Genomic DNA, 27,657 nt, shown 5'->3' with positions numbered 1-27,657 from the left:
AGGTTTCCAATCCTGGATCCCCAACAGGAACTTCCCGATTCGCTTGAACCAACTCAGCCTGGCCTTTTAAGTTAGCTGTATCAGTTGTAATATTCTGCAGCTGGTTCACATGATATAACGTGAAATCCAGCTCCAGCTGCTCTAAGTCATCACGGAACCTTTGCCATCAAATGTTGCAGCTGGTTTCATAGCTGCTCGCATGGTTTCTACGATGAAACCGAATCCTTCCATAGGATTTGTTAGTGGCTGAGGAATTTGAAAGGTCTAAGAGGTAAACGTTAATTTTTCGTTTTCTAATGGCATACTTCGTCAAACTGCTTCGAGCACCAATGTAGTGTTCCTTCCTTCTATCTATTAACTATGTGTGGAGGAACTTTGGGAACTGTTAAGCGAATAATCGTTTAAGTCCAGAAACATAAACGTAAAACTCAAGAAGGCTTAATTACTCTTTATTGCTCAAACTAAAGTGTACAGTCAGTCCCTGTCTTAGGACGCACAACAAAGCCTCCACTTGGGCTTAACTTAAAATGTAAGAAATAAGAAATAACTAATGACTAACTAAAGAGTTTGAGCTGAAGCTAACATAATTCTAACCTAGTTGTTTCATAATATTAAACTGGCCAGCGAAGCTATCGAAAGCCGAGTTAGTACACAGCCGAGTTAGTATACAGCAGAGTTAGTAGCGGTTAGAGAGACGTAGCCAAAAGGCAAACGCGCGCTGTTCAGGAATCCTAACTCTCTCTCTCTCGAAGCCACTGCAACTTTGGCTTAAATACTTTCTACTTCTCATTTGCATTTAAAGCGATTCTAAAAACTCATTCCGGTAAGAAATTGTAAGCTGAAATTGTAAGGTGCAGGTTTCCAATCCTGGATCCCCAACAGGAACTTCCCGATTCGGAAGAGATAGGAAAGGTGCATAAACTTAAAATAACTGTTATAAAATTAGGATATACTTAATTTTTTCATAAAATTTGGAAAAGGATCTTTTCTAATACACTGGGAGTCTAACTGAACAGTATTAACTTGAGGTCTAAAATTCTGGTGTGGGTTTTGTTGAATATATAAGCAGCATCCTCAACTAAATTCGAATATGAAATGTTATATTAAGTATTTAAGTACGACTAATAATAGAAAAATTAAGATAAAAATAAAAAAATAATAGGAAAGTTAGATAATCACGGGAAAAACTAATATTCATGAAATCTTAAAAGTTCTTTAAGATTTGCGGAAATATTCACAAAAACGCGCATCGCGATAAAGCTCTTGCACTAATAATGGTTCATAACTATTAAAATGCCATATAATGATAAAATAGCATTCTATAAATTACTAGAAATAACTGTGAAAGAAAAATTACAAATATCCTTATTGTTTGCACTTGTAACCTTTAAAAGCATAGCAGAGTTAACATAATTCGAAAGCATACTTATAAGCTTTGCAGCTAGAAGTCTTAATTATGTTTCAGAATCTGGTTAACAAAGTTAAGATTTTTGTGCCTTTATGTTATCCCAGATTTTTGACGGAAACAAATGTTGTATTACTTTAAGTGATACTCAGAACTGATGCTTTTGAAAAGAGTATTATTAATATTTTGTGTAATATTACCAATATATTTTGAGTGTACATCTACGAAGAATTTTTTATAATGAGGTATTATTCTTACAGTATTTTCAAATTTTCTTTATTTTTATTGCTTCTACTTTCATTATTCAATATGAGCGAGTTCTTTAGACAAGGGGAATCGAGCTAGGAGCGAGGTATAAATTTTCAGTATCAGAAGACACAGTCTGGGTTTCCACAGTAATTTATATTTATAACAAAATGTGCAGATAACAAAATTATTTTGCTCATGGATTATAAAATGGTGTAATTGCTATTTTATGAGCTCAAATTCATTTGTTTAAAATTGATTTGTGTTAAATACTCATTTGTATTAGACGTAACTATAAGCAGAGGGTGACAAACTATAAGCAGAGGGTGACAAACTATAAGCAGAGGGTGACAGTCTGTACACAGTCTCGAATTATTTATTAAATCTCAGTGTTTTAATTCCTATCATCATTTTTATTTTATATCTTAGAATGGGAAATTTCATTAAATAAGGTAAATCTTTAATAACTTTCTCCAAATCTCTTTTTTGTTCCATACCTAAAATTAAATTATCTTATTTTCCTAACATCTGATTATCTTATTAGCATAATTGGATAAAAATGTAGTAATAAAAATTTTTTTCCAGTTCTCCACTCTTAAAGTTTTTCGACAGCATTAAAAGTTTGCTAAAGAAGAGGTTTTATTCAGAGGAGAAAGAATATTTAAAACGAAAAATTAGCCAAAAGAAATATTTTTAATACTACTGTTCTTAACATTTTTGTAAATATTTGTGTTTATTCGTAATATTTGTGTACATTTTTGTAAATATTTGTGTTTATTTGTAATTTGGTTTTTATGTATTTTGTAGTATTGCATATTGTTTTTATTTATTTGCTGATTTATTAAGAGCACTTCGTACTATAATTTTAAGCTTATTTATTGTGTATTATGTTTAATTCTTAATGTGCGGTCATTTACTGTTTTTGTATGTAATTATTTTATATATTATTGAGTAGAAAGTTTAGTTTTGAGTCGATAGGAGTTGAATTTGTAAGAATAGATCAAACAGAATCCGAGGTATGGAGAGAAATTTCCCTAACGTGTTTTAGTTACAATTTGTATCATCACTTATCGATTTCTTACCAATATGGCGCCATTCCGTAAATTTCTTATTTTGGAAGCACAATGAGAAATTTTTCGGAAAGATTCTCGACGTATTTATCTTTCTCTTGAGCTATATTATAAATAGGAGGCTGTGAGCCTCTTAAGTTGAGATTTGGCGTATTGTAGACAATTCTACTACTGGGCTTACTGATCGGTAACATTGCCTTAGACTTTGCTCCGTAAGATTTTGATAATTTCTGGCATTTCTCGCATGATAAAGATACTTTAGATTAATTATTGTGTTCTGCTTAGGTTAGTTTTAGTCGTTGATCTCATTTATAAGGATTTTTATTTATCTCAAGCTGGAAAACATTTTGACGTTTTCCTGTTCATCTGGCCTACTTATTTAAGGAGATCTTTAGAAACAAGCAGGATACAGTCAGTTTCGTGAAATGTCATTACCACTGTTCTAAATTTCGAAAGAATGAAAACATAATTATCAAGAGACAATTTTCTTTACGTGGTTATTTTTCAAAGGTAAATTAATTAAAGGAACCTCTTAGAATCAAAATTATACAAAGCAAGTACATATACTATTTTTCACCTTCATATGTTTCGGAAAGTGAAAGATCATGTATCATTAAACGAAAATATTAATTTCAGTTATAAAAATATAAAATGCAGTTTTCTGAGACAAAAGCACTTTCTTTGAAAGTGTCATGCAAAATATCATTCTACTCATCTAGAAGATTTCGAAGTTGACTAAAGTAAAAGTCAGTAAAATTAAAAATGTATTTTAACTTTTTGAATTTTACATTCTCATTTATCCTTCGTATTGAACACAGTAGCTCACAACCGGTAACGTTTAAATCACTTTCAGTCTCTGTTATAACAAGAAAATAGGTATCTTATCTGTAAAATATAATTATTGCTTTAAAACGTTAAAAGGTAGTTTGTGAACTTGTTGATATTAGAAAAATATTTAACAACATCTGTATCATGTTGCTTTATTTTAAAATTCTAGATATTTATAAACTGATAACTTTCTAAAGGAGACAGACTTCTTTTGCTGAAATACATGGGAAAAAATCCCAGAAATTCCCTGGTTGAAGGAAGTGCATCCAAAGCGATTTGCCATTGTAAAGTGGGTCTTACCACTACCCCTTTGATGGTTCAGTGCCATTGATGTTTTCTTCAATAATAAATATTCTGTTATTGGCAAACTTCTGTGAGAAAGTTATTTTGTGAAAAACAAAAAGTACGTAAACATAATCTATTTGTTACGGTATTCTATCTAAAAATAATTTGCTTCATTTCAATTTTGAAAGGCTTTATTTCAAGGGCGTTTTTGATTCTGGTAAACTCAGAAAAGAAAGTATCAATTTGACAAAGTCTGGTTGCTGGTATGCTTCTCTCGTTTGCATACAGTAAGCTTAATTTGAGCGTCCTGACAGTTTTATGACTAAAGTTTAATTATTGGAACAAAATTGAGGAAGTTAATGATGATTAAATTATGGAATACATGAAAATTCACTTAATTGAGCGAAATTTTGTTTTGGACCTTGTTTTACATAAATAATCTCCTATCGAATATGTACTTTTTGAAGTCTAAGTTCTTTTATGAAACATCTAAGAAGAACATGCAAGAAGAGAACATCCATGAGAAATATCCAAGAAGTGTTATCGAATGGTTTAAATAAAATAATGTCCTTTCAAGGCCTTATATGCCTATAACGTAATAGTGAATTTTGAAAAATGAAAAGAAAGTTTGGATGGTCTGTGCTTACAGGATTTAATATCTATATTAACTAAAGATTTAACATGCATTAAATATTAAAAATAAATTCCCATTACTTATGATATTTTAAGAGCATGAATTTAAATTAAGAACTAAAAAATTGAATTAATAAGAACTAAAAAATTGAAACATCATAAGTTAATTCATACAGCTCCTTCTGACATAGGCATCAAATATGACACGTAAAGTATTACATAGCTTTGGTCATTTTGTTCTCCCACGAGAATGAATTTTTATTATGTAGTTTCATTATCCCTTTTCGTTGGCATGACAGGAAACGTGGCATGAGAATTCAAATTGGGTACTAATTTTAATGCTCACCTATTAACACAATTAAGATTTTGAAGATTTATTGCATTGTTTTGAAATAAAATAAGAAAAAGGTACTTGAGTATCACTTTGAATGCTAATTAGGGGAAATTAATCCCCCAAAATATTTATGTTAATGCATGACTCTTTCAAGATATTACTCAATTCAATGACAAATAAGATATTTTCAATTGTTATTATGTATTATTATTTCAACACACGTAATCGAAAGCAAGTAAAAACATAACGCAAATTATTAACTTAATATTAGCATATTCTTACAAAATCTTCAGTGATCAGTTACGTTAATTGAGATATATTCATCTAAATAAGCAGGTCATTACTTACCGGCGACTAAACTTAGAGGCAATGAATACGGACAATTTTCATTTACTTTTTGCCCTAAATTAAAAACAAAAGATATTAGAATCTATGAATTAAAAGTACTATTTTGTAAAAAGAGTTATTTTTCATAGAAGCTACAGTTAATAAAATGTAGCTTTAATATTTTCTAGTTTTTGGTGCTTTTGCGTAATAAAGGAAACGTTGCTCGATAAAAGTTTTAAGGAAAGCACAATACTTTTCTACTTTAGTAGTTTTTAATCATGATATTGCATTTCGAGTAGCAGTAATCATACTTCTTAAAATAGTTTAGCTTTCCTCCGTATTTTGATACCTCCTTACGTAAAATAAATTGAAATTTATAATACATTTTGAATTTGCCAAATTGTAAGTTATTTTTAATTTTTAGTTTTGCTCAAACCAGATAGAATTTCGTAGATCGTAGGTCAGTCTTTCTTAGCAGTTACTCTGCCTCGAAGAGACCTTCGTTTCTCTATCATCAGAAGTCTTTTGGTGAGTTCATGAATAAAATTAGACACATTCCTCATGATAACAGAGGAAACTTTCAGTGTACATCGCAGTTATTCTTTGGTAAGAGGAAACATAAATCCTAGCAAAGAAAAACAATCTTGTTGCTACCACTGTAATATAATAAAGCAGGGACTTGAACTAGAACAAGCCAGTGAAGACAAAAGTGATTAATAGTAATACTATATAAATATGAATTTGTCCCACTATCTAAGGGGAATGCAACAGGACAAAAGTAGGAGAATAACCATGGTTCCAAGCTAATATTAATGACAGAAAGTCAATAATTGTGTTTTTTTATTTTGGTGATCACATTTAATAATCAGTAGCGATAAAAATAATTTATAATGTTATGTTCTTAAATAATTTATAATTTTAAGACTCGCATGTACAATAAAGAGCGCAAAATATTTATTTGCTATTGAAAATGATAAGCTTATTTACGCAACTTGCCAAAAGAATTGAAAGAATACACAATTAAAGGACCACTATTAAACTACTAGCCACTAAATTACTAAATGCATACTTGCAACTATTTAGTCGCTTATACACTTACAACACTAAAACTTAACATTACTAAATCTAAATATGGTGCTAATTAAATTCCAGAAGCAAGGGGAAGGTATCCGACAAATTAATCCTAAATTTAGCTAGACAATAAAATGAGTTCACACGGCAAACCAAAACGCAAGAATATAGTTTAGAAGAAAAATGTTTTTGCAAGAAGAAAAAAAAATCTGTTCTAGGTTATATAAATGAATGCATGCTTTCGGAATTATATGTTATGTCAAATTTGTGCTTAATAATGCAAATTAGAATACATATATTACCTCAGTGAACCTTTATAAGAAGAGTTGAATATATCGATAAAGCTTTAGACGATAATTATTGTAAATATTAGAGTTATATTAGTTTTTATCCGTAGAACGGACATCTAAATTTAAAACTGCAGACGAACTCCTTTAATCTCTTAAACAGCGAACAAAGAATTTGAAGTATTTGAAAAAGTTAAAAATTATCTAACAAAATGGAATTTATCCGAAAACAAAATGATAAGTGCAACAGTTGATAAAAATAAGTTTGAAGGGGGAAAATGCTGATGCATGGAGGACATTTAGGGATAAAGTTTATGAAAATTACCATGGTTAAAATTTAATTAATGCTCATTAAACCTATTATGTAAAAATGTGTTAAAAGTTCAAACATAATAATGCAATATATCTACATTATTAAGCCTGTAGATTTAATTCGATCAAGGGGATTGAAATGTAAACTATTAATCAGTTTTCTTCAAGATATTGAATTTAATTGTATAACTATTCAATACCATAGCCAAATTTGATAGCTTATAAGTTAACAATATGTAAAAAATGATATCATTAATTTTTTTAAAAAAGAAAAAAATACTATAGACCTTTTTGAAGTAATTGAATTGTGATTCGATTGTGATTTAGCTTTTACGCTAGACATCGTGATACACTTAGACATTTTTAACATGACATTACAAGATATTTATACACATAATGATACGTTCAGATGTTTGAATGGATTTCAATTACAATCAAGTTGTTCCAATGATATTTATTAAAATAAAAGATATTTTTCAGCTATGAAGTTATTAAATATAATAGAAAGTCAATTTCACCAATATGTTGAAATTATGAACGCACTGAATGATGACTACAAAGATAAGGTGATTTACGAAAAACTGAAGGGTGTTCGGTTATAATTTCTGAGTCAATTTCAACAGAAATTGATAATGCACCAATGGAGCTACAACGTGAGATTTTATGCATAGTAATACTGATTTAAGAAAATTGCACAATCGTAAGAAATCTGTAAAGTTTACAATACTCTTAATTTGGACAAATTCTATAAACTAAAGATTTTCCTTACAAATGTTGGTTATTTTTCGATCAAGTCACATATACAAAGAAATAATTTTTCTGAATCTCAATAAAAGTATTTCACGATTAAGTATAATCGATGACTGTTTATACGCAGTTTTAAGAACATTGCTACAAAATTAAAATCTGAAATAAAAACAAATGTTGAAAGATGTAAATAGCATCATTCGTCTTACTAGGTTGTTCGTTTTTTAAAATTTCTTTTTGCATTAGACCTCACTTTCCGTACTGATAACAATTTACAATTAAACTAGTATTTCATTTGAGGTTCGCATTTTTGTAATACTTAATGAAGATAATCGACCAAACGGTTTGGTGAATCCTGCGTCAGAAGCTAATAGAAATTCTTTCTACTGAAGTATGATTTTGAATGTTTTTATATAAACTGTTGAGTTATATTAAAAATAACTTTCAGAAGACGATCAGAGTGTGATTTTTCTTTTTCTAGTTCACGTTATCTCCATTAAAAAGAATGTACAGAATCTGATACTCTCTAGAGATACTTTGTCTTGTTTAATAAGCTCGTCATTATTTTAAAAGCATTCATCCAGCTTATTTTGGAAAAAAGTTAGAATACAAAAAATGTTTTGTTCTTTCTTTAAAAATCCATTCAATATTCCTTCTTTCCCCTTACTTTATGCTCTCCGTTTCTTTGTTTTTTCCTTCTTTCTTCACGAGAGTGAAAGATATCTTCGCAGCTAAAGAAGTTTGATTGTCGATATAAACTGATAAGCATTTATTAAACCTAAATCATATGAGTTATACAGACATATAAATATATAGACCATAGATGAGTTGCGGTTTCTAACAGAAGTATAGGAATTTGGGTTATTTGATAAATTTAACAGGTTTAAGCTTTAGTCACAGATTTCCTTTTTATAATTTTGATCTGTCTTCAGAGTAATCACAGTAGTTTCAAATACCAGGAAATCACAGTAATTTCAAAACTAAGTATACAAATATATTGAGGATTGCGAGGATTTTATACTAAGAATAGAACGAGGGATTTGTGGGCCAATGACTTTGCATTTTAGGAGATCCTCCGTAGTGAAGGAAAGGATTACAAAAGTTTTCTCCTAGTCATTTACTGAACCATCTAAAATACTAAAATCATTTAAGCATTCAATGTATGGGGGGCCCACCAGCGGCCGAGCGGTAAAGACGCTGAACACTGGTATTTCGGTCCGAGGTTCGAATACCGCGAACGGGCTGGCTGCATGGCCGTTTCCGTGGTTTACCCCATGTTTAACGTGTATACGAGCCAGCTTTCCTTAGAAAGTCCTCCACGAAAGCATTCCTCCCTTTAGGCAGATAGCCCTCGTGTGCTTTGCCATAACTTAATAATCCAATCCAATCCATTCTATGTATGGCCTCCACTCCTCTAAAATGCAGTTTCACTGAGCATTACAAAAGGCTTTTACCTGAAGGTTGTAGGAAAATTAATAGATATATGTACAGATTTTATGTAACGAGGGCGCTAAATATTCTCAAGAAAAATATATATTTCACGCTTGAGAAGTTGCTGATAATAACTGTTATAATGAACTCTGAATGGGAACGACATTACAGAGTACTGCCCCTGCGCAAGTATAACAGATGTGGTTTCGACGCCTGTCGGAGAGAGAGCTCGGAAGCTCCGCCAGCGAGTGAAGGTGTGGAGATTTTTATTCGTCCAGTGATGACGAGTGCCATCTTGTTTAACGTCTCTGATAGTGTCATTAACTCGGATATCTATTAAAGGTTTCTAAATGTATTAATTTAATGTTGTATCTGTGGCTTCTTGTGTTCTGAATAAAGGAATTGATGCATCACCAGTGCTACCTTCGTTACAACTTGCACATTTACGACGTCACATTGTTCTGCAACTTAATGTCATGTGTATTATGTACTTCAGTGATAAAAAAAAATTATGAGAATGATTCGATTAAGCAACAGTTTTATAAAATCATAACCAATTAAAATTTTTTCTTTAGTACATAATGAATCTCTTTTAAAGTACTATAATCCAACGAAAACGTACTTAACTTGAATGTTTTGTAATTCTCGAGCATTTTAATGATGTTTCGTGAAATAGCTTAATTAGTTCGCTGCAATTTTTATTTCTTTGCATCAATGGACTCAAAAACCTCAAGGCAGCAATTTTAACCGTGAAAACAAGAAAACAGAGCGTGTTGATTACAGATGTGATTACATAATTTGTGAAGCCGTATTTGTCAAATTTTCAGCCAAAAGTGTACGAACCACAAGAGCATTATGAAAAAATGCATTGGTTTGTTGCAAAATCCATGAGGTGTCTCGCATCAGTTCATGCCGTGGTTTATGAACTGCTGCAAAACATTTAATGAATAATTTTTTCTAAAACGATTGGCCATTTTCTAGAAATTAATGAAAAGTCAATATTAACACGAGTTTAACGACCTAACTTTGAGTTTTTTCTTTTGTTTCAGCTTCTGAGGGCCATTCTAATGGTTGTTAAACTATTTTTGTATCAAAAGCTTAGATTTAATTTCCATCGCTAACGTGATATTCAAAGTTTGCTGAATTAGCAGCGGTATTGTAAAACGCGGTGAGGTTAGTTACTTTTAGAGAGCCTCGTAGTTAGAGTCTTGTTATTATTTTCTTTTCAGGTTCTTATTTTTATTTTACCGCCAGGTCGGCGTAGTTTGTGAGCGTCAAGAGCACGCACTTGTAATTTATTACGTTGAATAAAAAGGGACTTAAACCCTTAGCAAGACTTTGTCTATTTTCCAGTTTCAACAGTCACATCTTGTTGCGTGCAAGTTGGAGGCGCGCAACTCTACAGCTGTCGTGGGTGTATTTAAATTAAATAAAATGGAAGATAAGTTAGGTTGAAACGTAAACGTTCCACAATGAGATCGTGTGTTACTAGGTTAATTAAAGTGATTGAAGATAAATTAAAAATTGAAGAGGAGGAAAATTCGATTAAAGAATTACGGGAATTGTTTGAATTATTAACCGAAAAGAAAAATAATTTGAGAACGCTTGATGATGAAATACAAGAGTTAATTGATGTTAACTTAATTGAAGAAGATTATAGTTTAAGCGAAGAATACAATGACAAATGCATAATTGCTTGTAGTCAATTTAAGCAGTTTCTAGGTGCGGTTACCGCAATACCGCCAGCGAGGAGTCCCCAAAGTTCTGATTTAAACCAGTCTAGTAGTAATGGAATTTTGCATGTAAGTTCTAGTTCTAGTGGGAGTAGTACGCTGAAATTACCAAAATTAATAATTGATAAATTTTGGGGAGACCCCAAACAATGGAATGAATTTTGGAATAGTTTCGAAAATTCGATACATAAAAACGAAACGCTTTCAAAAATACTAAAATATGCATACTTAAAAACATTCTTAACGGGACAAGCTTCGAATGTTGTGTCAGGCTTTGAGTTAACAGAAAGTAATTATGATAGTTGTGTAGCATCACTAAAGGACAGATATGGTCGAAAAGACCTGATCATTAATTCATTCATGAATAAAATTCTCAATTTAGAAGCCGTTAAAAATTCTGCTAACGTAAAGGGTTTACGTAAATTGTATGACGAATTAGAAGTTTCGATTCGTAATTTGGAAACTTTAGAAGTAACTTCTGGCTCATATGGACATTTACTAATTCCACTATTATTAAAATTAATTCCGGACGATTTAGTTTTGGAATTTAATCGGCAAAGAGGATCGAAAGATAAAGTTGAAATTTCGGAATTAACACAATTTATTAAAATGGAAATAGAATGCAAAGAAGTTTCAAATCTAGTATTAAATGAAAGGAAAAATCCTGTGCCTCCGCGAGTCGATGAATCAAAATATGAAACTAGAAAATATGTAAAAAATACACCCACGGCTGCATTTCATACTGCAGTTAACCGAAAATGCATCTTTTGTGATAATTTGCACGAGTCATTTAAATGCGAAGTGAATGTTTCTGATAAATTAAGGAAACTAAGATCCGAAAACCGCTGCTATTCTTGCTTCAAAAAATTTCATACATCAAAAAAGTGTAGAAATAAAACTAAATGTAATAAATGTGGCGGTATGTATCACAATGAATCGATTTGTACTAATAAATCCCCTGTAAACAAAAAGTCGGAACAAGGTTATTCCGAAAATGAAACTGAATCTCTGACTTTGAATTCTGAGGAAAGAAATAAAGTTCAAAAGTTAAAATTGATTGCTTCTGTTCCTCATGGTGATAATAATAATGACTGTAATGCCAGGGAAATATTATTACGAACTTGTACAGTTTATGCTTGTTCTAAGTATAAATCAAAATTAACTAGATTAATTCTTGATCAAGGCAGTCACAGATCCTTTATAACGAAAAAATTGGCCGAATATTTAAAACTTAATCCGATCCGTTATGAAAGACTTTCTGTTTATTCATTTGGTGCGACCAAGGCAATGAATCATTCCTATCCAGTCGTTAAAATCGAAATTCAGAATTGGAAACAAACTAATAAAATAAAAATTGAATGTTTGATCTCCGATGTTATTTCCTCGGCGCCTATCAGTGTGCCTAGTAAACAAATTGCAGACTTCATGGAGCATCTGGGGTTGCAGATCGCCGATTGCTCAAGAAAAAATAACATAGATGTTGAGATATTAATTGGCGGGGATGAATTCTGGAACGTAGTTTATTCAGAAAGAATTAAAATATCTGAAGGGTTGCACGCAGTCAGTTCTGTGTTTGGTTGGGTTGCTGCAGGAATCGAGAAAAATAAAACAAATAAAAATTGTTCTGAAAATTTAGCAGTAATGACAAACACTGTTGTGTTGAAAGATTTAAGAGGTTTCTGGGAATTAGAACATATGGGAATTAATGATTCTGATGATTCTGATGATTATTCCGATATTGACTGCGAAATAATAGACCAGTTTGAAAGAAATTTGCAGTTTAAGAACGGAAGATATGAGGCAAATTTAATCTGGAGATACAGTCCGAATAATCTAGGAAATAATTTTAAGGTAGCTAAGAAAGGATTCGCAAACCTTAACAATAGACTGAGTAAAACCCCGGAGATATTTCAGGAATATAAAAATATAATTGAGAACCAGATATTAGAAGGAATTGTGGAGGAATTTCCGAATAATGATACAAATTTGGGATATTTTATGCCGCACCGAGCAGTGGTACGACCTAGTGAAACTACTAAGGTAAGAATTGTGTACGATATTAGCTCGAGGACAGAGGACACGAATTCGTTAAATGACTGCCTTGAATCGAGACCTAATCTAAATCCAAATATACTAGACATTATGTTAAATTTCCGTAAGTTTAAGATAGCGTTTTGTGGAGACGTTGAAAAAGCCTTTTTGATGATTGGAATTGCCGTAGGTGATAGACAATTTTTAAAATTTCTTTGGTTTAATGAAAATAATGACTCTTTTAAGATTATGCAAATGTGTCGCGTAGCTTTCGGTTTGACTATACTATATCTCCTTTCATTTTGGCCGCCACTGTAAAATATCACATTCGGAAATATAAAGATAAAATGCCGGACAGTTTCCAAATGTTAAATTCTTCTGTCTATATCGACGACCTATATTTTGGAGCAGGAACGGTTGAAAATGCATATCGGAATACCCTAGATACCTAAGAATACGCTCTGTATATAGTGAATTAAAATATTGATAAAAATGTAAAAGTGTTAAATTTAGTAAACTCACTGAACCACCATCATCTGATTTGGAAATGTACAAATTATTTCAAAGACGATGTAAGAATTTTTTTTAATGTTTCACGTAATCCTTATTTAATAATTCAAAATTATATTTTAAATTTCTAAGTATGTTTTCTTTTCATATCTTGATAATGTTTACCGATATATGATAAATATCGATAGTTTAGGAATCTTTCTACAGAAAATGCTCGAAAACCACCAACTTGCATCCGATACGTAATTTCTAGCTATTCATCTGTAAACAACCGCCAAACTGCGCCAAGGCAGTTGCGTGAATATTTAAGTACTGTTCAATTTACGGTAATGATGAATTTTAAGGAGCACTAGGCTTAAAAAAAGTCTCCTAGACCAGCTGATTATTTTGGAGAGAATCATTGTTTTTTTAAACAACTCACGCAGCAATATGCCTGAAGCCAAAATGATTTTTTAAAATTGCAGACAGAAAACGAATGTTACGCAAACTTGTTCAATAATATTCTTATTTGTAAAGGGCGATCACTGTGTCAAATCGAACTGAATTTCTAACATGATCTACATGTATTTCAATAACTGAAATGAATGGATTTGGCAGGCTGATAATCATCTTCGAAGCATTCTCTTCTGTCTTCAAGCATCTTATATGATTCACAAACTTTTGGGTCTGATAGGGTATTGATTTAAAAGATTTGTTTCAGAATTTCAAATGTTTTTCTGAAAGTACGATCTTTCCAAATTTAATGCATGTTAATTTTCTGTTCTAAATTATAGGCCACTCTATGGCCTAAACAAAATGTTTTATTCTCTAAAAACTAGTTTATTTGAAAATATTAAGAAATAAAATATGGATTATTGCCGGGTGATAATGAAATTCCAAACAACTGGAAACACTTTGCAAGCGATCTCTTGCACGTGTTTATTTAAATGATTTTTTCCAAATACTTTTTGATTTAAAACTAAAAATTCAATAAACTCACCAATTTCCATTTAAATAAACATCGAGGTCTCTATTGAGGTGACATCCGTATATCAAAGTGTTACCTGGTTATTTTAATAATAGATAGATGGTATAACACTTAGACTGAACGTCTACTGAAATTTGACGACATCAAAATAAATCATAATGCTTGCAGAAGACTTTGCGTTTGGTGTCAGTATTGAAACATTTGCAAATCTTAGACATGATGAAATATTCTGGATACCCATATATATGCTCATAAACTTGCTTGTTGCAATACGTTTGCTACATATGTTTTAATTATCATCACTAGTTGTAAAAATGCCGAAATTATTCTCAAAGGTAGTCATTGTTTATTATCGGAAATCTTCAACGATGCAGTTAGTGGTTTTTCGCTTCAATGGTCATTAAAGTTCGAAATGCTCTCGCGTTTCGGTAGACCTAAAGAGACCTAAAGAGGTGTTTCTATTGGAAAAATACCGAAATCTTTCATGTTAGGTGCTATGAAAAATTAATCCTGGCAACAAGCTCAATGAAAGAGTATATTAAGATTTTGATTCTGGTGTGTCTTAATAACCTAAAAATTAGATAAAAGATAAATATTGGCTTATCCATGTATAGTATCAAAAAAGAATACGTGTAATATCATCACCCGTGAAACACGTATTTATTAAGAATGTATTTATTAAGAACAAAACTGTATTGACAAATATTGATGGATATTTGGTCGCAAGAAATCTGCACAATACCAGTTACAAAATAACATTCGAGAATTCATTTAGACGAACGATTGATAAATATTTGGTCGCAACAAACCTGCGTAACACCAGTCACAAAATAACATTCACGAGTTAGTCGTAGAAGAACAATATGTCGAAGGAAATGAAATCTGGAAAAATTGCACATTTGCACACCTTCCAAATCTAATTTGCTGTAACGGATTCCTACGACTTTTTTTATTCTCTTAAGATGAGATCTCCTTCCTAAATTTTTGCTGTTGTTGCCAATGCAAATCACCAATTCATGGAAGATCAGCTTTCTGGCCATGTTCCATCTTTAGCTGTTGAATGCCATTTTCATTCTTCTTCAAGATTGGAATTTTCATTCTTCTTCAAGATTGTCATTCTTATTCCAAGGGCTTTCCCAAGATATGATTTCATAAGAGTGGTGGTTCCTTTTTATAAACAAGTCCTCAAATGCACGTCAAAGAATGCAAACAGACCACAGTTTTCTTCAAGTAGAATTGAAGGTAACGTAGTGACTCTCAACCTAAACTTTATTTATGAAATTTAGGTTGTTCAGAATGTAAAAATAACTTTTTCAAAAGTTTTGAGGAACTATATAATTTGTTCCTTAAATTAGTTACTAATAGAAAACGTTTCCTTTGGTGTAAAGTTTTTAAAAGTTCCAGATGTCCTGCTGATCCGTAGGCTGGAGCTGGGAAGGGAAGTTCGGAGCAAGGAACTTGATTTTATACTCTGATTCTTCTAGCAAATAGTCCTAAAGGGCTGGAGGATTGCTTTCTTATCTTCCATCGCATCCTTCTTCATACCGTCTTTCGATTCAGTATTGATCTTTAAGGAGGCCTTTGCTCCATTGTAGTTACTGAAGAATTCTTAAACACAAAATTAGAAAGCAATGCTTACGCACGCACACATAGTCCCAGTGTTATAATAAACAATCTACGCTTGCGCAGATGTTGACTGTAAAAGCAGGGAACGGCGACTAAGATAGAGCGTGAAAAATGATTAAACACAAATTCTGAGCAAGAACTATGATCTCAATTAGTTCTGAACTGTAAGCTCAATTATGATCGGTAGATGAAATGTGTTCATCCTAATCGTATAGCAAGACTTCGCTCGTTTATGCAATAAATTATAATTGCATAATAAAAAATGTGATGTGTACACCACATGACTTCCTTGTACGGAATATTAAATTATACGCATTTTTTTCTTGCATTTCATTTAAACTTATTGGATTGAATTAAATCTACTTCGCCGACAGCGCATAAACCACAATAGAATAAATGCATTCTTTAAAATTCAGTCTAGTATTTGTTTACCATAGTGACACTCTGGCACTAGATTCACTTAACAGTATTAATAATTATATGACAGTTAACTTATATAATAATTATATAACGGAAACTAAGTTAACTGTTATGTAATCCAATAATTATATAACAGTTAACTTATATATTTCGTTCATATTATAACTCATAATGCACAAAATTTATATCATTTAAAGAATAGAATTATCTAATCGTTGCCACATGTTCTATTCAAATACTATAATAAAGCTAGAATGATGTATAAAAGAAATTAAGCAAACAAAACAAAAAAGAAACAGTTTTTCACAGACGATTGAGTATTTCTCATTCAATTAATTTAGTTCTCACTTCGCGAGAATGCAAAAATGCATAAAAACTCAAAATATCTATATTAAAAATTACGAAGTCTACGAATTACGAAATCTTAACTTATCTCCTCGAAAAAATTCCAGAAAGAATTAAGCATGATTTAATTGGCAATAATAAATGAATGCGTTATCTTTGTTGTTGCGAAGCTAAGTTTCTCTAGATTGGCAACAAATCCACTAGTCTCTGTTTCAAATGTAAACACCAATGGCCGCCATATAAAAAAGGCTTAGCGGCACTTAGACAACTTTAAAATTGTTGATAATTCTCAAAATATTGCATACAGATTTACTAAAGGCATAAAAACCTTGATCGGAAGATAAAAACAACATAATACAATCATTTTTAAAGCAAAAAATGTACAATTTACAAACATATAAGAGTAAAGAAACTGAGATCACTGAGCCGGGTAACAGAATGGATATATATATAAATATATTTATATACGTTTGGTGCAGCCGATTGCAACCAAAATACGAGGTGCACATCTACATGTTATAGCAGTCCTATATACAAAATTTCAACGTTCTGAGGCTACTCGTTTTTGAGTTATGCGAGATACGTACGTACGTACATACGTTCGTACAGACGCCACGAAAAATTCTCTTCAGAATTAATTTTAACGCAGTTTTATAATTTTTTTGAAGGAAAAGAGTATTTTATTCTGTCCTTACCTACAGATATCAAGCAAAAACATCGTTAAATTGCGTTCGATAGCGGTCAAAATGGATATTTTCGTTGAAATATGCTGCCTGAAACTTTTCGCGATTACAATACTTCCTTTTTACTTCGTACAAGGAAGTAAAAACAAATGTTTGCTCATTTTCTCAAACACTCGCTCACTCTTTCAAACACTCATTAGCAGTTTTAGGATTTGCTATATAGTAAAGCACACAAGTGCTGTCTGCATGGTTATGGATGCCTTCATGGAGAACTAAAAGCGAAACTCTATAGTTTTAATTTTACGCGTAGAAAAAGCATGAAAAGTTCCAAGCAGCTGGCGTCGAACTATAAATGCTCAGCGGCTTCATTGCTTCACCGCTCATTGGACAAGTCTAAGAAAACGTTTTAAATCGAATTTTTGAATACTAATTCTTTAATAAATTTGTTTCTTTATTAAATGATCATGCACATCTGAAATGATTGAAAATTCTAAGCATAATAAATTAACTTTACAATATTGTAAGCTAGTGTTAAAAGTTAAAACATTAGCAGTATATAATCAGAAAATTTAAGTGCATGTCTTTTAACATGTATAGCTATTGAATAGCGTAAGCCAGTGGTTTCAAACTCAAATTGCACGTTGGTCAAGCGCATAAACCGAAAACAGCTAATTAATGAAAAAAAAAGATTTTAAGAAAACAACATTTTTTTCACTACGTTATAATGTACTTTCTGCATGCCTTCGCTGTGTAATTGGAAGCACACTCGATGCATATTCGAGGGGCACAGAGTTTAAGTCCCGGCGAGGGCACTACACATTATTCACGTCTCTTACCTCAAAATAACCTAATGACGCTACAACATATTTGACAAAACATAACATGTAAAAATGACACAAAGAAAAATTTCAAATTTATATTTATTTTTATCTGAAATCTAAAGGTTTATATCTGCAAGAAAGTTTCGTTAGTCACACTCTATAAATCAAATGTATTGAAAACTAAATATTAAAAGTTGCAGGCTGACATTTATTCTTATAATTCTAATATATTGAAATAATTTACTTTTAAAGTGAACTAAATGGGAATATATGAAACCTTCCGAAGAGGCACAAAATTTGAGAGGTAATTCAATCTATTCTCGTTCTTTTATTTATTACATCTATTTATAGAGTATACAGATAAAAATATGATGAAAAATAAAATAAAAAATGCGTTTAAAATTCATCACATGTTCAGTTGGGTGTAAATCACATAGAAAAACCAAAATAGTAGAAGCACAGTGGCGAGCTGGAAGAAATAGGAGGCCAAAATATGCCCAAATAAAAAATTTTGCCTTCCTTTTATTGCAGTTTGCCGCTGTGCGTCTGCGATTTTTATTTATCTTGAATTATTGCTACCAATTGTTGCTACTATAAGCGCGCAATCAGATTAAGTTTTTAACTGCTTTTTATTTCGCATTTTTTTAGTTTTGAAATAAATATGTAGAGGTATGTAAATAATTATAAATCTCTTTGTTTCTGTGTACACCTCTCAGCTATATCATCGTATGGAGTTTCAATATTCATAAAGTTTGTAACCTTGAAAGAAAACTACAACATGAAAGTATCTTCGTCACAAATTGTAGATACTCATAAGTTATCTTTTTCTTTTTGTAGACTTATTAATTTAAAATTACGGAAAAAACTGTTCACATCTAAATGTAATACTAAACTAACTGATAATTCTCTTGCAAAATTCGTAACTGATAGTATTTATCTTTTGACAAGTACTAGTAAAAGTTAAACAGATTTGTATCTTTAAATCTCTGAAAACGATTAGTATATTATGGTTTCAATTTATTAATTCCATGTCTAGATCTTCCGAGGCATTAATCAATTTCGTTTTTGATAATAAAAATGATATAAAATTGAACTCCAAACCTTTAAAATATTTAAATGTTCAAATTCTTGTCAAAATAATGCTAATTAATTTACAGGAAATGTATTCGTGAGCAACATAAAATTAATTCGGGAGTTGTATGTGGTCTGCGAGCTATTAGTTTGTGACCACTGAAGCAATAAATTTCATCTATTGATTCAAAAACGGGAATAAGAGCAATTTCATAGCAAAAAAAGGGCATAAGGCATTAAGTAAAAAAAGGATCCACAAAGGTTTTTATTGTATGAAAATAAAATACTGCGAAATTCAGGGTTTCGAAAAGTCACACTAAAATATATTAATATATTTTGAATACAGAATGAAATAAAACTGAATCCCAGGACCAAATCGTTAATGATTTAGAAAATGTCAAACGAAAATCATAAAGGAAAAATCAATCTTCTGTGAAACCAGAAGTTGCTGGTAGGAAGTGAAGCCATGAATTTTGTAGCCCTCATATGCAATGGCCATGAATTTTGAAGCCAGGAATTTTGTAGCCTTATATGTTATTATTTGCATATGAAGCCCTCATATGCAAATAATAACTAGGTAATTCCTTTTACTATTTACTTTCATTTTCTGAGGATCCAATAGCGAAGCTTTGCAAGGCATATAATATGATCATTAAGAGATGAAACTTTGTTATCCTGAAACTGAATCAAAAATGATGAAACTGAATATCCTAAAGAATATCAGAATGCTTTAGTTCCAGAAAATAAAAAAAAGTGAACTGTGCATCGAATTACGGTATTTGAGTTACTTTGTTGAAAAGCGTATTGAATGTAGGAAACTAAGAGCTGTTATGTCCTAAAAATACATTCTCAGATAGAAAAACAACCCATCCATTTCTCTGAATTCTTCTAAAGCTCCTTTTATTCTTCTCCCTGCAAAAATATTACCTTTGATCATAAATCCCGCAGTTTCATTTTTTTATTATGAATAGGCTTATCTCGAACTCTACTCTCTGAAGATGAAAGGCATGCATTTTTGCACACACGCATATACACGTAATCGTACGCTCCACACAAATACACTCTCCGTAAGAACGCTTAATGTATTTCTACAGCCATCGGCAGTACGCTACACGCACTCCTAAATTATAGCATTAAAGCAGACGGGATTTTCCATTTCAGTTTTTCCAAAAGAAAAAATTATATTCTGAATGATATTGTAATCAGGGGGATTACAAAAACATTACATCTCTTTGTTAATGGGTTTGAGAGGATTCATTTACTCCAGTAAGCGATCATAATAAATTCGTGCTCATAAAATGCAATATTTTTCAGCATAACGTTAGTTCAGGGCAGAATATTTCATTGCAGTTATTTTGGAATGTGAAACCTGATAATCAAGCATAGCATCATGCTGCTAAATTTGAGATGCATGTGAATTAAAACCGCTTAATTTACGTGCATTAAAACCTATTTTTTGCATGAATTTAAATTAATTACCCCTTTTATTTTATAAAATATTTATAATCCCCAAATGCTAAAATTATGGGAAATTTGGGAATTTATGGTATCATTCAAGACAGGTCATAAATTGTAAAATCATTGATAAGTATGAGAAAATACTTGTTTAACATTCTCCGAATCCGGGTGTGATTTTAAACAAATTTTAGAAATTTCTTAAGATATTTTCTCCTCCTCTGTTGCATATCTTTGTGGTGTAAATGGAAGCACTTCCGGCTAGCAATCGCGAGGTCTGGAGTTCTAATTACGGTGAGTGCGCTGCTGATTCTTCATATTTCTCGGCTTAGAAAAGTTTAAAAATGACTTTAAAAGTGGCGCCTGAATTTTGGTGTGGTAGACGATGGTTTGCCTCTACCAAAATTTAGTGACTGGGTTCCTTTTCCCTTGTTACCCTTTAAATGCGGGAGAACATAAGGAAATTTTACTTTTCTCACCACGTGCCTTCGTGGTGTAATTAGAAGCATTTACAAGTAGAATCCGAAGTTTGAATTCCGAAGAAAGTTCTTTAATTTTTCCCATTTTCTTTACTGAAAAATGGATGGCTTGACACTTTAAGTAGAAGAGAATAATTCATATATTTAAAAGTTGAAAAATTCTTATGTTTAATTGCATTATAAGTACATGGCATGCCAAAATAAATAAGACAAGACATGCCAAGGTGACTTTAACGCCACTGTTAGAGCTCCCGACTTAAGGGTTAACCTAACGGGATTGTAGCTCCCACAGCGGAAAAGGATGTACAACTCTAGCTGCCGCCACAAGCCCAATAGATCAACGGCATTTTTTAAAATCATAATCAAAGAAAAAAATTTTTACAGATACATTGCAAGATTGAGATTGAGATTCAGTATGAATACGCTGCACTTTGCACAATGTGCAGCGTATTCATACTGAAATGGGTAGATGCAATTATAAGATCAATGTTAGATTAAACATTATCACTGGATTAAACTATATTAACATAAGCTAAAAATAAAACATTAGAAGAAAAATACGTACAAAACTTAACTAAAGATAACATACATCGCTATATACCTGCAATACTGAAGTAAACTAACATTAACAATATGCTGAACATTTTATACAGGTTATTTACATTATATAATTAAAGCTGAATATAGTTTTAATGTTTGTATTATGCGGAACTATACCATTTTTGACACTATTGTTATACATTCAACAATTATTCACTGAGTAACACTATGTACTAAATTCATCACAACACGCGAGCGGACACTTAAAATGCAACAGGGTTTCAATATTAAAAATAAAGATGATTAACTGTGTGTAACATACTTTAGAACATGCTGTGTTACATAGAATGCATCCTGCGGTACTATTAATTAACATCTTAGGACAGAAACAAAGTATTTCCATTCCGCAGAATAAGTTCTTTGAACTCTGCATTCAACAGTGAGGTTACTATGCCTTATTTAATAAAAGGTGAAATATATACACTGCCTAGTCATTTTTCTGTATAATAATACTTCACTAGTAAAGAGTACTTTGTACAGCATTACATGCCAAATATTGAACTTAATTCAGGACATGACACAGAGCATTGTATTAGAGAATGCTATTTACAACAGTCTTTACCACTTGCAATACTAAGAGAAACACATGCTTTGCTGGATTCTGTGAAGAGCAGTACAGTTTACAAAACATTAGAGACACTTTCATATTATACACGTTCCAACAATAGTCTTTTACAAAATGCGGTAACGTTACAAGAGGATCTACAGTATTTCCAAAGGGTAATACCCAACAATAGATAGGCATTACAAGAAACCATCCGTATAGTAAACCACAAACTAAACAAAACATATTACAGAACAATTTATAATATGCATAAATTACACAATTCATAACTTTTAACTAATTGATATGTCGCATACATTACAATTATAGTAATCCTAAATCATTCTGTTCATAGCCATGTACCAAATTATTTGCTATGTATTATTCAAAAAAAATTCCAATGTGCTGTGCATTTCATTATGGTACAAGAAAGAATATTTCTTGCTATAGTTTAGCGTATTATACAGTACCATTCAGCATAATTGTCATGTTTGTTATACTAAGAATATGTAAATGTTACATCACAGTTTTAATAACCAGACTGTCACTACTGCATTTTGATTTAAGGTTAGATAATTCCAGTTGGTGCAAGCAATTCACAGTGAACTTATTGTTCAGTTGTATAATGCAGTTCAGGCTGTCTTAATATTAAGTTTTACCAGAGATGCTGACATAATTTTGATGCTATTTAGCGTTCAGTTGGGAAAGTGAACCGACTATTGCAAATACTTATGATTTGTGAGAGTTTGTTGATGGCAATAATGCTTTTTAAAAACTGTAAAGTCCAATGTTGCCAATAAGCATCAGAAGGTTTTTTTAAGGTGGAAATTGTCGGGTGAACTCGCATTTGTAAGCATAATGATCAACTGAGTCCAGTTCCCCACAATCACATCTATCATGATCACGAAGATTGAATATAGCTAAGTATTGGGGAACGGGGTCATGACCAGATAAGAACGCTGTTAATGCAGAATTACAAGATCGTGCTGAAGTAGATACTTTTGGGATTAATCGAAAAGTTCAACGTCTGTAATTAATAAATACTGTACGTCTTTGTTCTGGGTCTGTGATTCTCTGTGCCTGTCTTCTCAACCTTCTAAGATTTGCCAAAGTATCATTCCACCAGGCGACTTGAAAACGTGATTTAAATTTACGCATTGCAAACGTTTGAATGCAGGCCTGTTGTATTTTTCTAATCATTATGTCGTAAACATCATCCAAAGCCAAAGATGAATCACAATTTTTGAAACTATTATTGAGTAAATCTAAGGATGGAGAAAGAAGTAGTTTCAGTTTAGCAAGGCCTCCAAAGAGCGAATTTTATTTTTAAAGTGAATTTTATGGATAGCTGAAAGGCTAGACGAAAGACTGAAAGTGATTGCTCTATGGTCGCTTATTGTTTCGAAGTCTTGAGCTTTCCAATCTTGTGTGAAGGTAGAAGATGTAGCGTTGGCAAGAGTTATATCTGCCCAACTCTTTGCTCTTATCGTATCAAAGGTTGGGAGGGGGGAATAAGTAGAATTTACTATTGTAAGATTGTTCGGGTTAATGAAATCTAAAAAGTAAGCGGAGCTCGAATCTTCTGAAGGGGAACCCCATAAAGAGCTACTGCATTGAAGTCTCCCCCAACTATTATGCTGATAAATCTGGTTGAATTTAAAAATTCAAGCTCATGAAAGAGCACGTCAATGTCCTTTTTGGGAGGAAAGTAAACACCCGTAATTAGAAGTTGACCTTCAAGAGTTTCTATCAATATAATATATATCAATATATATCAGTTGTTCTCATATGATTGGAGAAAGACGACCATTATAAGCAACTGCTGCCAAGTGTTTGTTGGAGATAAAGATCTTAGTTGCGTTGTTGAACCTGTGAAAGTACTATCTTTATTTAGGTAGGGTTCTTGAAAGAGGCCAAAAATAACTGCAGTTCTAACTGTTTTTTAATAATGTGACTGGTAGCAGCTATTGAACGTTAAAGATTACATTGTAAAAATGAGAAAGTATTCAAACTGTAAGAGTTGGAAATTATTGGGATATTCGTTGTTGCAGTAGATGTTGTAGAGCCTTGCGGTAAGTTGGACATATTTTGGAATTCGCCACTTTGGTTGCAATCTAGATTAGTATTGTTCTTCTGATTTGTTTGGGTGCAGTTGACACAAATAGGGGACACCCTGCAATCTTCTCTTGGATGATCGTGCACTCCTGAACACTGTACGCAGGCGGGCGCATTGTTGCACTGTTTGATTTGGTGACCAATTTGTTGACAATTATAACAGCGCTAAAGACGCACGTAACGGCGAAACGGGCAAGAATTGAATCCGAAGTAAAGTCTTCCTTGCTGACCTAGTTTAAGTGAATATTCTTTAACTAAGCTGACTATCCAATTATTTCTTGAGTTAGATCGAGGAAGCGGTGTCCTAGGATTAACGGAACCCTCTTTTTCCGGTGGGAGGAGAGATTCAAATGCTGTTTTGATGTATTCAGGTGTAATCTCAGATGGAATTCTAAAAATAATGATATTGTCTCGAATCTTAAATGATTTCGAGAGATCTGAAGTGGAAGAGATAGTATCCTTTAACTTTTGTATATGATATTTGGTGGCGCAGCGGATCAGAAGCTCTTTGGATCCTGTTGGTCTAATCTGTTGGATAGGCACTCCTATTTTCTTTGGTGCCAGAGAAGATGCTAGTTGTTCTTGAACAACTCTGGTAGAAATATTCTGTTCAGTGGCCGCTGTCAAAAGAACATGCTCTGAAGGCTTCCGTTGACAAATTGTCCTCTTTCTTCTTTGCTCCGAAGTAAATGGTGGTTCTTCAGAGGCTACGGAAATTTCAGAATGCTATTCAGGTTCCCCAGAAATTACACAGGCTGGAGTGGTGTTTGTTAGAGAGATAACGTTTTGCAAGGCGTCGTTCTGGTCAGTCAGATTGGCAAAAGTAACTGCTTGTTCAGAAATTAAACGCTGACTTAAGGTAATTACGTCGAACAAGAACTTCTGATCTGTGTTATTAAGTTTGTGTTTTGGTTTTGCAGCTCCAATGAATTGCAATGTAGAGTTACTCTGATCCAAGAAGGTTTCTAATCGAGAATTTTGCGGATCAATAATTGGAGCCACTGGAATAGAGTCAGAGACAATTGAGGGGGATGCCGAAACTGATGAAGCAAGGTTGGAAGGCAATGAAGATGAAAAGCAGTTTTTACAAAGGTAAACCGAAAAACTAAATCGGTTTTATCAAAAGTCTGGCTAAAATAAATGTTCAATTGATACCGAACCTATAAAGTGGGCTACATGCGACGATAGTAAAATGCGACGATGCAGTGAATCATTCTACAAGCAATTGAAGAGTATGTGAAAGCTTTATATCTGTATCCACCAGATTTCTTCTTATATTCACTGTAGTGCCATAGTAATCTCTACTAAAATCCCAAATTTTCAAAATCTTCTTACATTTAATAACAAAATATTTTTTTATTTTAACCAATCAATGATCTCAATATTCAAAAAAGCAGAATAAGAGTTCCAATTAGTCTTTAAATTGTATAAAAAGCACTCAAAATCATTTAAAATTCTCAGAAAATGCGTAAAATCGTTCATATATCATAAAAAAAAAAAATTCGAATGAAAGAGTTCTACCAACCAAATCGGCCAACGGGCGTAAAGCCTCGTTCTCTGAGTGCATCGAAATATCAATCAGTCTTTCTAGGTGGATGAAAAATGAATTTAGAGTTTTGACTATGAGGCTGAAAGTCTAACACACAAGGTGCGAAAACAAACAGTTTCAGTTGTAAACAATCATCCGCCACGCTTATTCAACCCTAACGCTTATTCAAAAAGTAAAGTTTCAATATCTCTACAAATAATAACAGTACATGAATAAAATTTTGTAAACAGATAGAAAAGTAAGTGTACAATCCTAATTAAAAGTCAAAGGCAGTTTACATTATCTATGCAAGTAATAAGAAGTAAAACAATACATGAAAAATGCTAAAGAGCCATTCCGTATGCATCGACTTCAAAATCGCTTTTTTCTTCAAAAACTTTGCTTGTATTCCAAAACCAAATAGAAATAATTACATTGGAACATCTATACATCCATAATAAAGCACTTGCACAAGAATAATCACAATAAATACGAAAATATATGCGATTTTCCTCGGAACACAACAAACAACCAACAACATGAACGCTGACATGCGCAGAAGCATATCCTAAGGTGAAACTATACCAAGGTGACTGTAGTTTAAGAGAGAGTCTTTTCCCTCGAATCGGATTCCACAATCACACTTTGTCTTCTTCCTTGAATCGATATCCAATAGCTCTCGTGTCGTACTGGATCTTCATTTTCAACGCGAAGTTGATTCGTTCTCGTGCAGAACTGTGCATCGATTCAAAACATGTCTGAAGATTTTGGATGCACTCCTCAGACGATGAAGGCGCGTCAGGTGGGCGACCAAACAAGAGATCACAAGGCAGACGAAAAGCACGACCGAAGAACGTCTGGGTTGGAGAATAGCTGGTATTGTGATATCGCCTTGAACTGTGATTTCGTGGACAGATTTAATTCCTTCAACATTACTTCCGAATAAGGCTATGTCCTCAGAAGCAGAATTACCTTAGTTATTTTTAAAGTCCAAGGAAAAATTTATTTCCTTAAAAAATCCAATCCGAGTATGCAAGGATCTGTAATCTCTGCACATATCCGTTCCTAATCTCTTCGGATGATAGTAACGTTGGATCTTGTAATGATGATTATATTGCAAGAAACTCCATCGATACATACCATGATGAAAACTTCATTATTGACGCCACTCATTGCAGATACCTGAAGCGCTTTAAACTAGAGCTTTTCATTTTCTGGCAACCTCCGCCCCGCGAGATGACCACTAATTAGTTTCTCTATTTCTTACTAGGAGCAGTCTAAATTAAGCGACCTGAGGTGTCCTGCAGTTGCTTCCTTCGTATGTGGCTTTTAGCATCGCAGTTTCGGCACTTTAGAATAAATTTCTTGTCACTAACATTCCGTCTCAAGGCATTGACTTGTCTGGTTAAATCCTCTTGGCGAGCAGGCATTTGGACTTGCACAGCTCTGAATTGGTGTGGGTCTCTACGAGTTGCTTGCTGGCCTAACTCGAATTTCATGGCGTACAATAAAGCTCTTTTTAAATCCTTGACATTGTGACTTTGTTCATTAATTTTGCTTTAAATAATTTATTTTAATTTATTTGAGTGTGTCAAAGTGCAGGAGTGTTATCCGTTTTAGGGGAGGAATATCCTCCTGGAGGATGTTTTAAGGGAAACTGGCTCATATTTCAGTTACACATGGGCAAAAACACAAAAACCAGCCATGTATCCAAAAGAGTTTGGCTGAATTCGAACACGGAATGGACTCATAA

Source organism: Stegodyphus dumicola, chromosome 9, assembly GCF_044657685.1.
Source record: "Stegodyphus dumicola isolate Sdum_Otavi_A_Nest chromosome 9, ASM4465768v1".
NCBI lineage: Eukaryota > Metazoa > Arthropoda > Arachnida > Araneae > Eresidae > Stegodyphus > Stegodyphus dumicola.
This window is presented reverse-complemented; position numbering follows the sequence as displayed.